Genomic DNA, 14,239 nt, shown 5'->3' with positions numbered 1-14,239 from the left:
TACCTTGGGCATGGATGTGTGTGATGTCCTTAGGTTAGTTAGGTTTAAGTAGTTCTAAGTTCTAGGGAACTGATGACCTCTGCTGTTAAGTCCCATAGTACTCAGAGCCACTGTCAGCTCATTTTTTTCGTCATAAACTTCGGTCACCCAGTGCAATGTCCCAAGCGACTCGAAAAAGGCGCAGATGACATTTTTCTAAAAGAAGGGTAAAAGAACGGCCCCGCAAAATCACAGACCGATATCCTTAACATCGGTTTGCTGCAGCATTCTTGAACATATTCTACTCTCGAAAATAGTAAATTTTCTTGAGTCAGAAAAGTTTCTGTCCGCAAATCAGTTCGGGTTCAGAAAGCATGGCTCGAGCGTAGCTCACCTTGACCTTTCCTCATATGTTATCCTGCGAAACATGAATGAAGGGCAACAGGAAGTTTCCATATTCATAAGCTTCCAGAAAGAGTTGGACACAATGTGCAGTGCTGACTGTTAAAAAAAAATCCGTGCATACACTGTAGTTTCCCACATATACTTGACGCTGGAGGACTTCGCAAATAATACAAGGCATCACATTGTCTTCGCCAGCGAGTGTTCATCAGTCAGTGTTATGAGACCGTTCTTGATCTTTATACACATACATGATCTGACGGACAGTGTGAGCCGCAGTCTGCGTCTTTGTGCTCATGACTCTATAGTATACGGGAAAGTATCGCCTTTGACTGACTTTAGAAGGATACAGGCTGGCTTAACAATTTATATTTAGGGTGATGAATGGAAGCTTGCTGTAAATGTGGAACAATGTAAGTTAATGCAGATGAATTGCAAAAACAGTCCTGTAATATTCAAACTGCTAGTGCACTGCTTGACAAAGTCACGTAGATGAAATACCTAGGCGTAACGTTTGCAAAGCGATATGAAATGGAGCGAGCACGTCAGATGGTACTAGGGAAGGCGAATGGTCTAATTCTGTTTATTGGGGCAATTTTCGGAATGTGTAGTTCATCTGTAAAAGTGCCAGAGAATGGAAGACTAGTGCAACGTATTCTTTTGTAGTAATCGAGTGTTTGGGATCCCCATCAAAATGATTAACTGAAAACGTCGAAGGAACCCAGAGGCGGGCTGCTAGATTTATTGATAGGTTCTATGAACACGCGAATGGCTCAAATGGCTCTGAGCACTATGGGACTTAACTTCTGAGGTCATCAGTCCCCTAGAACTTAGAACTACTTAAACCTAACTAACCTAAAGACATCACACACATCTATGCCCGAGGCAGGATTCGAACCTGAGACCGTAGCTGTTCAAGACTGAAGCGCCTAGAACCGCTCAGAAACACCGGCCGGCAACACGCGAATGTTTCGGAGATACTTCGTGAAGTCAAATGGGGATCTATGGAGGGACGATGACTTCGTTTTTAAGGAGGGACTGTTCAGAAAATTTAGAGAACAGACATCTACAGCAGACTGCAAAACGATTTTCCTGCCACCAACGTTCATGTCGCATAGGGACAGAGAAGACAACGCAAGAGCAATATGGAGTGAAATAGACAATCGTTTCTCCATCGAACCGTATGCAAGTGGAAAAGAAGGGGAGATGACTAGTAATGCTACATTCTACCCTCCGCCATGCAGCATACGGTGCCTTGAGAAGTAGGTGTAGAGATGTAGATAGGCTGAATTGTTTATAATACACTAGCTACAAACATTAATATGGCAGCCCCCTAGTATTCAAAATATTTGGCGTTTGATGCCAGATAAGCTGGGTATTTTACATGTCCTGATATATTTCTGGGGTCATTGTGTCTTTCCAGCAGACATTGAAGAATGCGTAACAGAATTTTCACACAGTGAACACGATAACAGGGGCAATCCAGCATATTTCGAACTGGGATACGATGTAGAGAAGCTCTGGAGTATCGATAGCAATCACTCCAGCCGTTTGCCAAGATGTCTAACAGTTATGTACAGGTGTGCATGCTCTCGTGGGACGCTGTCGTAAAGAAATCTGTTACGAAGAGGTTAGTGAGGAGTAGGATTGGGTTGGTTATGTGTGCTGTGTTTTACAGTACTTATTAAAAACCACTGAACAGCATAAAAACAATCTTCCTAACATTTCATACTTGAATGAGATACAGTTCCAAGACAGGAAACGGGGTACTCTTCTCAAAGAGAAAGGTCTCAAAAACAAAATAAAATTATTTTACAATCTGCAACGTATATATAAGGGGCGATCAAGGCGTTTCTGTTTGCGAGCGTTACTTCAGCGTATATGCAACGTAGCGTGACTTCGGTGCGGGTATGCACTGAAGCGACAAAAAAACTGGTGTAGGCATGCGTATTCAAACACAGAGATATGTAAACAGGCAGAATACGGCACTTCGGTCGGCAATGCCTATATATGATAACAAGTGTCCGATCCAGTTGTTAGGTCGGTCACTGCTGCTATAATGGCAGGGTATCAAGTGAGTTTGGACGTGGTGTTATAGCCGACGCACGAACGATGGGACGCAGCGTCTCCGAGGTACGAATTAAATGGGGATATTCCCGTAAGACCATTTCACGAGTGTACCGCGAATCAGGAATCTGGAAAAACAGCAAATCTCCGACATCGCTGCACTGCAAAAAGATCCTGAAAGAACGGAACCAACGACGACTGAAGAGAATCGTTGAACGTGAGAGATGTGCAAACCTTCCGCAAATTGCCGCAGATTTCAATGCTGGGCCATAAACAAGTGTCGGCGTCCGAACCATTCAACGAAACATCATCGATTTGGACTTTCGGAGCAGAAGGCCCACTCGTGCACCCTTGATCACTGCACAACACAAGACATTATGCCTCGCCTGGGCTCGTCAACACCGACATTGGACTGTTGATGACTGCAAACATGTTGCCTGGTCGGAAGAGTCTCGTTTCAAATTGTATCGAGTGGTTGGACATGTACGGGTATCGAGACAACCTCATGAATCCATGGACTCTGCATATCAGCAGGGGACTGTTCACGCTGGTGGAAGCTCAGTAATGGTATGGGGACGTGTGTAGTTGGAGTGATATGGGTCTCTTGATACGTCTAGATATGACTATGACAGCTGACGCGTACGTAATCACCCTGTATGATCACCTTCATCCACTGATGTCCATTGTGCATTCTGATGGACTTGGGTAATTCCAGCAGGACAACGTAACACCCCACACTTCTGGAATTGCTACGGAGTGGCTCCAGGAACCCTTCCCTGAGTTTAATCACTTTCGCTGGACACCAAACTCCCCAGACATGAACATTATCCAGTATATCGGGGATGCCTTGCAACGTGTTGTTCAGAAGAGATCTTCAGCACTTCCTCGTACTGTTACGGATTTATGGACAGCTGTGCACGATTCATGGTGTCAATACCCTCCAGCACTACTTCAGACATTAGTCGAATCGATGCAACGTCGTGTTGAGGCAGATCTGCGTGCCCGTGGGCGCCCTACACGATGTTAGGTGTACCAGTTTGGTTCTTCATTGTATAAGCAGCAACATGTAGACAAGGGATCAGTGTGACATTGGCCTCTTTTCGTCGTGCATGCGGTAAACGTGGAGCAAGAACAATTGCGACGTTATTACAAATGCGTCCAAACAGGAGCAACGTGCTGTTGTCTTGGCTGCCGAGGGAGGAACATCGGTAGGCACCCATCGGAGAATGAAGACGTGCGCGTTGAAAGCCACCGTTGTGGAATGATACACAAGTACCCTGCTGCTCGCGATTCGACACAAGAAGCCGTTTATCTGGGAGACCAGCCTCATCCATTACGCACAACAAGCGGACGGTTGATGAAGCGATTAGGGCGGACCGGCGCTAACTATTCGTTTGCTGGCAAAGATCTGGACACTAGCTTCGATAGCTTGTAACACATTACCAGTCCGGAGTTAGGCTACCGTAAGGTCTGCAGTCAGTTGATACACTGGGCACTTAATACCGAACAAAGAGCAAACTGAATTGCTATTTGTCTGCAGCACCTGATGCTCTCCTTGAACGCATAGCTGCAATGACGCAAGCTGGCGTCGAAAGCGGAGACGATGCAGCGGTTTCATCCAACGTCCCTCGTCCCAAGAAGTTCAAGAGGCTGCCATCTTCTGGAAGAAGCTGACGCTCACACTGTTCATTGGTTACGAGGGCCCGTTGCTTATTAATTTCAAGGAACCTGGTTTCTCCATCTCTGGGAAACTGTAATGCGAACGCTGCTCAATGATAACGCACATCTCCATATCACGAAAATCGTAACCTAGAAGTTACGCCAAGTGGGAGACACTCGAGCGCTCCGCTCTATAGCCTTTACCTTCTCCCATGCGATTATCACGCTTTCGGTCCCTTAAAAAAAGACTTTGAAGGGTCGATGATTCGTGATACGGGGATATGAAGCAGGCAGTTACAGTCTTCTTCGCACAGCAGGGCACTATGTTCTGCCTAACGTGCTTCAACCTCGTGCGTCGGAGGGTTGATTGTGTCAGTGCCTGATTTTGCCTGATTGGCATACCCATTCTGGACTGTATGGCCTTCCGAAACAAACTTTTCGATCGCCTCTTATAATATGTATTTAATTCTGAATAAAAACAATCAAGAAAATGATCCCTCTTAGGGGCACTGCCATATCGAAAGCATCTTCAGTGCCGGGCGGGAGGTTTGCATTCTTCGGCGAAGTCGAGAGCTATGCCGGCGGCAGCAGTGCTACTGGCAAGGTCAATCAATACAAAACTCATTCAGCAAGAAATGATCTCCCATGAAAAAAAAACTGTTCTTCCCAGTATTACCTAATGACTCACACTACGTTTAAGATAACTAATAATATATCACTATACAAATTGACATTTAACTGGTTTAAAAGGACAAAAGGACAGTTGCTAGTAGCTACACTTAACTGGTCATAAAAATCGACACACAGTGTACGTGAATGTCGTGGTGGAGTCCCTCCACATTCGCCGACACTTGCAACTTGACCGCCTGGTAAGTACGGTGCCCCTTACATAGGTGGAATCGCGGTCACTTCGGCCTGACAGTTGCTGCCCGAGGCAACGGAACTTGCCCCTTTGCCTGGGGCAGTGCAGGTTGCCATAGGGGGCACAGGTATCGCTAACCACTGCCGCCGGCAAATTCAAGTCTGCCGGCACCACTGTAATGGTGCCGTGTCCGTCACACTACCAGTCGGTCTCGGCATGGTTTCTACAAACTGCTCGACGAATATTTTGGAGATCGTAACGCTGCTCCCAACGTTTTTGTTCTTTCTGCACTAGTTGGAAGGTGCTTGTTCTCTGACGTCATTTGCCGGTCATAGTGAAACCCGTCTGCCCTCTGAGGTAGAAAGGAGATTCAGCACTAAAGGTAGTTGTCTCAAGCCAGCAGCATTCCAGTTTCTATACTGTTGAGCAAATTGTGGTATTCTCCGTCGATAAAACGGCATTCCCATCTACATCTTGTAGTGATTACTTCTTTTGGCCCACCGTGAGTGCCAATAACGTAGAAGACCGACGGCCTTAACAACCGTTTTAATGTTTGCATGGCGCCAGGGTACTTAAGGGGAACCAACGGCAATTACATTCGTAGATATGAGAACAAATTACAGGAAGGAGAAGTGGCAAATTGGAAATCACAGGCTTTAAAGCAAGAAATCATTCTGATGGTGACACCCCTAGTAGAAGTCGAAAGCTAGGTCAATGTAACTAACGTTTATGTGCAGCAGGTTGTCTGTTTACTGAGACATCTCAGAGTGCTCGTCTGGCTGGAAGATTACTTGTGCATTGAATGCTCTGTGCGAGCTACAGATTCCAGTTGTCCGTAACGATATAAACGTTACGTATGTTCCTCACCTTGCAGTCCTCAGTTCTCCGGCTATTAGCTACTACATTTCGCTGAAGCAGCCTGTTTGCTCGATGCTGCGACAAGTACCATCACATAATGAAGATGAATGCAGATATCTCAGAACACTAAGCAACCTAAGATTTTGCTGATCATCGGGTAGAGAAATCAGAGAGACCATTAGATTCTGTTTTGTGTGTATAATTGTAATGTCTTAGTCCCTCTCTCCTGTTGAAACTGATAATTTGTTTTATTTGATTTTTGTGTCATTGGCCATTAGTGCCTGATATGTTGGTACTCCCAAACTCACTCAAAATCTATTGGGAACTTCCAGTTGATCTAGAAGCATGAAATTTGGCACGAAGCGAGGTTCCATGGTACATATAAGAGAAGAAAATCTGAAAACTGTTAATCTGTAACTATAACACATTTTTTATCCCTCTGCCTGCCCGTTGGTTTGCTAAGACCCCAAGACCCCTTTTTCTAAAGAAAGGGTAGACGTATCAAGTTGAAATTTTAAGTCCATGGTCCCTTGTCGGTGTACAAACTTTAAACTTCCATGTCAGTGAAATCAAAAGTTATTGCCATTTATGTCACATATTTTAATATCTTGCTAGTATCCGTATTGAAAGCAGTCAAAACTCATTGATATCCACGATTCGCGGGATGGATGCCTACCTACTAATTAAGTTTGCACAGAAACCTCGGAGCGCTAGTCCTACTCACACTCATCCGTGTTTTTTAGTTTTATTTTTTGTTCAAGTTCTAAATGTAGTAAACGTAGAAGGAATACAATACAGCTTTTATAGAAATCAGGTTGCAGTTACAAGAATCTAAGGAAGTGAAAGGAAACTAGTGGCTATAAAGGGCGATAATGTGGTGTTTTACTGCTCGTAATGGAAATAGTGTCATCCCTGTAGTTAAACATTGATTTAATGAAGACTTCCTAAATGATAATCGTGAGTTTATTATCAACTTATGCTTAAGAAACGAAGTGAGAATAAATAATACCTTCTACGACCACAAAGAGTAGTATAAATATACTTTTCAGAAAACAAGACGTCGTAAATCTACAATAGATAACATTGTTACAAACAATAAGATCAATGACTAGTTAGTGCTAGATGTTAGAACCCTAAACTCTGCCAACACAAGGACTGGTCATAACCTGCTCATTACAAAAACCGGACAGCATGTAGGAAGGAACAGCAATTAAAGAAGAGAGTTTATCACAACGAAATCAATCTACAAAAAATATATCATAAACCATTAGCACAGAATGTCTATTAATGCAGAGGATAATGTGGATCAGGGTTGGGAGAAAAAGATAGTGTTGAAGTAGCCGGTCAAGAAGCTTTAGGTACACCAGTCATACAGCGTAAGAAAAAAACAAACAGAAAATTACACTCTACAAAGAAGTTAAGGAAATGTGTAAAAAAAAGAAGTGTGATTATTTGAAATATAAAATACACAAAACGCAAGGGACTTAACAAGATTACAGAAGAACTTGGAGTAAGACAAACTCACTGGTACATCGTTTTAAGAAGGTACACTGGGAAATCTTTCCTATAAATGAAGAACATGACTTCTATGGATTGCGGAAAGGAATGATACGACAACATAGGAAATGATTAAATGAAAGACAGACATAAATGAGGAATTGTGGTTTAAATACCCAAGAGAGTTGTTTGAAGGTAAAAAACTACCAGAAATCAGCGTACAAGCAAACGATGCTGTAAATATTTCATACACAGAGATAGAAGAATATGTAAATTTGCTAAAAAATACGATGTCTCCAGGGAAAGATAAGATTCTCAAATAATTACTAAAGTATGTAGGATGTCCATAAACCGAACACTTAACCAGGTTAATTAACAATGTTATAATGCGCAACAAATTTACAAATGAGTGGTCCACTACAATATCCCTGTTCTCATATGAAAGAAAGGAGATAAGAAAGGCCTGTCAAATTACAGAGGGATGAATCTACTAAGTTCGGCTTTCAAACTCATAACAAAAATGATACGAAATAAAATAAAATAAAAACAATATAACGATGGCGGGAGAGCAGTATCGTTTCAGACTCGGCAGGCCTTGCACAGATGTAGTATTTGTAGTTAGCCGGATTGTAGAGAAGTCCATTGAGTACAACACGCCAGTTTATCTTAGTTTTATTGCCTTACAGAAAACTTTCGCTAGAATTCCGTTAAAATATGCGGAAAACTTGCTCTACGATTGGGTCAGTCCTTCCAGTTCAATAAAAGGAACTGAAGACATTCCTTATAAGGACTACATCCAGGCGAAAACAGGTTCCATGTTAACAGGGGTATTAGACAGGGTGACTCTTTGAGCCTACTACTTCTTAACGTAGTCACGGACAGGGTGACAAAGAAGGTATCAGCTGGTAGTAGCTATAGAGCAGTGGACGAAGAAATAGAAACTATTTGTTAGCAAGCAGTGAAGATAACTTGCAGAAACTTTATATACGAGGGTATGCTGAAAAGTAATATCTACATATTTTTTATATGCCATGTCTTAACTTTTTTTAAATAAAGAAACCTTACTAACATTATGATTCCTTATTCTTCCTGTCTACATATTTATTTCTCAACATCGTCATCCTGGCGACGGGCACACTTCTCCCAATGAGAGCTGCGGCCGTCACTTCGTTAATAGAGTCGTAATCTCACCTTTACTTGCACCACCTCATCACTATCAAAGTGGTGTGTGGAGAGGCATTGCATGTCTCGTTCTCGGATCTGGAGGCAATTCGGCACTCGTCTCTGCCGTGAGTTAAGACTTTTTTTTTCAAGTACTCACAGACTGTTTTGTAAATCGTGACAAGACTCTGTAATTCGCTGCTCCAGTTCTTCAACTGTATCAACGGAAATGTACATTTTACTGTTGAGATGACCCAGACAGAAAAATTCAGTGCGGCTGGTCCCGGCGGAGGTTCGAGTCCTACCTCAGGCATGGGCGTGTGTGTTTGTCCTTAGGAGAATTTAGGTTAAGTAGTGTGTAAGATTAGGGACTGATGACCTTAGCAGTTAAGTCCCATAACATTTCACACAAATTTGAACATTTTTGAGAAAAATCCAGTGGATTCTAGGCCGGTGATCTTGGAGGGCAAGACAGGCCCCGCTTGATCTACCCATCGTGGATCACACGTGCGGGTTAGATATCGCCATATATCAGCAACAAAACGTGCTGGCACCCAGTCATGCATCTAGGACTTTCGCCAACGATGGATCGTGGGTGATGTTTGAGTCCATTTAAATGAGTACCTACGTTCCAACTACGTTTGTATTAACTAAAACAACATACATCGGACTCATATTTACTCGAACGACCTGCTTCCACCCATGTCATTTATAGTTACTAATTGCCATACGTGCTGTGTTTACAGGTTTAGTAGTGGAGGCGGCCTTGAACTTATTACTACTTTGCTGAGTACCGCTATTGTACCCTTTTCCTGCTAAACGTATGTCTTATTGGGTGCCATGCGCACACACCACCCTCCATACCGGCCAAACTATACGTAGCGCATGTTTTATGTTGCGGCCACTCACCTTATTGTCTTGATCAGTGGATAGTCGTTATGCTGTGCCTCCAGGCCTACACACGAGGCTTTCGTTTGCCATGCACTTACTAGGCCGGGTTGAATATTCTGGACAATGTTTTTGTAAAGTACAACCAACAAGGACCATGTCCGATAAGAAAGACGACAAATCATATATTTATTTTTAACCTACCTACCAATTTGTGGAGAAATCAGAATACAGCTCACCCGTATCTGTTTTCGAGGTCTGCAGCGTTATGTCAATTAAAGGACCTTTATAGCTTTTATGCTACTGCAAACTCTACCCATGATGTCCTCAACTTTTCCCATCTGCTTTCGTAAGTAACAGTAAATAACTGCTCACCGGTAGATCGGTGTGCAATAGGCTGAGCCACATTATTATTAAAACACCCCTCTGTGGGTGAAGTGCCACAAGGACCACTGTTTCTGAAGAAGATGTTTTTCGAAATATCGAAATCTAGGTAGAGGGCTAAATAAACCTTTGGTTTGCAAGTGGTTGGCTGATTTTCTTCAACCACTTCCTAACATCATTGCAGCTGACACATTCGTTGGAATAAAATTCAGCAACTGTATTTATATTTATTATTGAGTACGAATTGCACAGTTGCAACTGGTACTGATGCTGGGACTCGAATTAAAAAAAACTGATTATATAGAATTTTTTAAACTTCTTAGTATTTAGGAATGCATCAGATGCGGCCTCCTGCGTTAGCGACCGACAGACGAGTGAATGTGCAGCGCTGGAGTCCACTCGAGAGCGGGGGCGCTAATGAGACATCATTCAGTTAACGATCAGATAATAGCAAGAGTTTTGTGTTCACTCGGTCTTCTTCCCGGCGCTGCCTAGCTGCATTGCACGGAGGCGCAGAGTAACATTTCAGCGCCTGAAAAGGAATTTGCAGGCGAGGACTCTGGCATTGGCGAAGGTCAGTGCTGCGGCGCTGTAGTGGGAGGGTCTGTTGGCTGGTGCGTCAGTGCATCCTGGCGTGTCTGTGGCCGTCATTCAGAGCCTCAGCGTCCTCACTGAGTGAAGATGCAGTTATGCTCGGTCCTAGAAATCTGCATGCCCAGGACGCCAGTTATCGAGACGGCGTATGGCCGGAAGACACAACAGCAACTCAAAGGATAACCCGAGAGGTGGTCCCAGCATATAGTCCTCAAAGTGGTACATGTACTGCCCGAGAATGGCGCCACAAGGGCCTTGATCCTAAGTTGAACAGCTTTCAGATGGCCCTCATTTTCAGTCACTTTGTGATTAGTAGGAGTGCAATTAGCAGAGACAAAGTTCTCTCCCCATCTATACTAATGCATTCTTGTAGCAGTGGACTCTAATGCTCGGCCGTTGTAGACACTTAACTGCATTCACAAGGGCATCCTGCAACAAGTAGAGCTGGCTGTCCATCGGTGATGCAGATGGAATGACTTAACTCTGAAAGTGAGTGGAGGGAAGGGCAGCGTTTTGTAGCAATTGATGGCGTGATTTCTCCCCTATGGGTGAGAGAATGTGCACCTTTTTTCTGAGTTAGTCAGTACTTTTGACTGGCGTTACGTTTACCTTCAGAGCGTTCCTCTGTGCAAAGTTCGTAGCCTGAAAGGCGCTCTTGTCATCCTTAGGTGAAGTTACTGCACATAGCCTTGTTACAGAAGAACGTGGCGCCTGCTCCGCACTGTTATCTGAGTGCTGAATCAGGGATTTCTGGCGTCCTCTCTCGTGCATTATGTGGCTGTTCTGCAGTTGTTCCGAGTGTTGACATTGGTTGGGCCACCACTGCATACCTGGCGGACGGGTTTCACTTAACATTGAGCCAACTGGTTCTAACAAAATGTTGTTCATAGCCTTAATTACACTATCCAGTCACATTGATGTTACCACCTATAAAAAGCCAGAATAACCAGCTTTTACACTGCAGATTGCTGGAAGACATGTAGGAAAAGGGGTAGATCTACCGTGTTCAGGTGCTGTGGACATCTGTGCTAGGTTTCTCGGCTGAGGCACGAACAGCCCGTCACACTTTCTTGACTGGATTTAAATATGGGGAGTTTGGTGGTCAGGAGAGTATGGCAGCCTCATCCTGGTGTTCTTCAAAACATTAACATACTCTGCGAGATCTTTGACGTAATGCATCGTCCAGCTGGTAAATGACATGTGTGTGAACGCGATGGGGGATACATGTGAGGTTGGAGACTGTCCCGAAGGATAGATGCATACATGAGTTGCTCCATTGTGCCTTCCAGAATGACGAGGTCACCCACGGAATGCCACGAAAACGTTCCCCAGACCAGAACTCCCCTCCTCCGGCCTGGATCCTTCTGACGATTTTTGCAAGATGTATGCATTCAGCCATATCACGCCCTACACGCCAACGCCCATGTCCGATGAAGTGTAGAACGTGATATATCTGGAAAGGCCATCTACCGCCACTCAGTGGACATCCGGTTGCGTTATTGGCGTGCAAATACCGGCCTTGAGCTTCAATGAAAAACAGCCAGCATTGGTGGATGAGCCAGGCGCGTGCTGCGGGAATCCATACGCAGAAACTTTCGCCGACTGGTCGTCGAGGAGACACTGCTGGTGGCCCCTTGGTTCAGGTGTGCGGTCAGCTGCTCAACAGCTTCACGTCTATTCGCCCGTACAAATCTCTGCAGTCATCATTCACCCATGACATCTATGGTTCGTGGTGCACCGCAATTGCCTCAGCCCTAGTTCTGAACAGCGCCATTGTGTCATGCAAGATATGATTTAATCAAACACTTTACGAACTTAGACGCTCGGAAATGATTCCACCTCTGGCCAGAAATTCAGTGATAATGTCCTTTTGGACGTCAGAAATCGCTCCGTTTCCCAGTATCACAACTGTGCTGTTTACCGAGGTCCCTTGACGCGGTGTACATACTCTCCTCTGCTACTACTACTGTCTGAAATCTGCCCCTTCCGTCTGTGAGCTGTCATTGCATGTTGAAGTCGAACATAAGCGTTGGCACCTTAATGTGACTGCACCGAACACTGCTCTGCTGTGCAACGATATAATACACTACTGGCCATTAAAATTGCTAGACCACGAAGATGATATGCTACAGACACGAAATTGAACCGACAGGAAGAAGACGCTGTGATATGCAAATGATTAGCTTTTCAGAGCATTCACACAAGGTTGACGCCGGTGGTGACACCTAAAACGTGCTTTCACGAGGAAAGATTCCAACTGATTTCTCATACACAAACAGCAGTTGACCGGCGTTGCCTGGTGAAACGTTGTAGTGATGCCTCGCGTAAGGTGGAGAAATGCGTACCATCACGTTTCCGACTTTGATAAAGGTCGGATTGTAGCCTATCGCGATTGCGGTTTATCGTATCGCGACATTACTGCTCGCGTTGGTCGATATCCAATGATTGTTAGCCGAATATGGAATCGGTGGGTTCAGGAGGGTAATACGGAACACCGTGCTGGATCCCAACGGCCTCGCATCACTAGCAGGCATCTTATCCGCATAGCTGTAAAGGATCGTGCAGCCACGTCTCGATCCCTGAGTCAACAGATGCGGACGTTTGCAAGACGACAATCATCTGCACGAACAGTTCGACGACGTTTGAGGCAGCGTGGACTATCAGCTCGGAGACTATGGCTGTGGTTACCCTTGGCGCTGCATCACAGACAGGAGCGCGTGCGATGGTGTACTCAATGTCGAACCTGGGTGCAAGAATGGCAAAGCGTCATTTTTTCGGATGAATCCAGGTTCTGTTTACAGCATCATGATGGTCGCATCCGTGTTTGGCGACATCGCGGTGAACGCACTTTGAAAGCGTATATTCGTCATCGCCATACTGGCGTATCACCTAGCGTGATGATATGGGGTGCCACCTCTTGACCGCATTGACGGCACTCTGAACAGTGGACGTTGCATTTTAGATGTGTTACGACCCGTGACTGTACCCTTATTTCGATCCCTGCGAAACCCTACATTTCAGCAGGATAATGCACGCCTTCGTATTGCAGGTCCTGTACGGGCCTTTCAGAATACAGAAAATGTTTGACTGCTGTCCTGACCAGCACATTCTCCAGATATCTCACCAATTGACAACCTCCAGTCAATGGTGGCCGTGCAACTGACTCGTCACAATACGCCAGTCACTACTCTTGATGAACTGTGGTATCGTGTTGAAGCTGCATAGGCAGCTGTACCTGTACTACGCCCAGGCGTATCAAGGCCGTTATTACGGCCAGAGGTGGTTGTTCTGGGTTCTGATCACAAGAGCTATGCACCCAAATTGCGTGAAAATGTCATCACATGTCAGTTCTAGTATAATATATTTGTCCAATGAATACCCGTTTATCATCTGCATATCTTCTTGTTGTAGCAATTTTAATGGCCATTAGTGTACTTCTTTTCACCCTTCTCAGCGCCCCGGCAGGCCGAGGTAGAGAATCCGTCAGCCCAAGCATTTGGTTCTTTGCTCAGCACCGAGGCAAGAAGATTGTTACTGTAACTGTGACTTGTCAGAGTAAGCGCCATTAAATTACACTCCGATTCCCCCGCTTAATTCCTTTCTTCTAGCAGTGGCTGTGCAATGTTGTTACTGCCTTCACAAAACACGCCTTCTTTCCCGACTCCGCATTCCTCGGTGTGCTCATTTTTTACGCTGCCGCAGCGTAGCTCGTCGCAAGGAGCTGTCAGTCGCGTCGCTGGGAAGCAGGTGGCGACGCCGCGCCGGGGCGTAAAGTTGTCCCGCCCCTCGCCGACAGGCAGCTAATAAACTAAAACAGGCCAAGTGGCGGTCCTCTCCGTCTCTCGCTCAAAGGCAGGCAGCCGCCACTCGCCTCTGTCGAACGTGGCG

This window comes from Schistocerca gregaria, chromosome 2, assembly GCF_023897955.1.
Source record: "Schistocerca gregaria isolate iqSchGreg1 chromosome 2, iqSchGreg1.2, whole genome shotgun sequence".
Taxonomy (NCBI): Eukaryota; Metazoa; Arthropoda; class Insecta; order Orthoptera; family Acrididae; genus Schistocerca; species Schistocerca gregaria.
Note: the sequence above shows the minus strand (reverse complement) of the source record.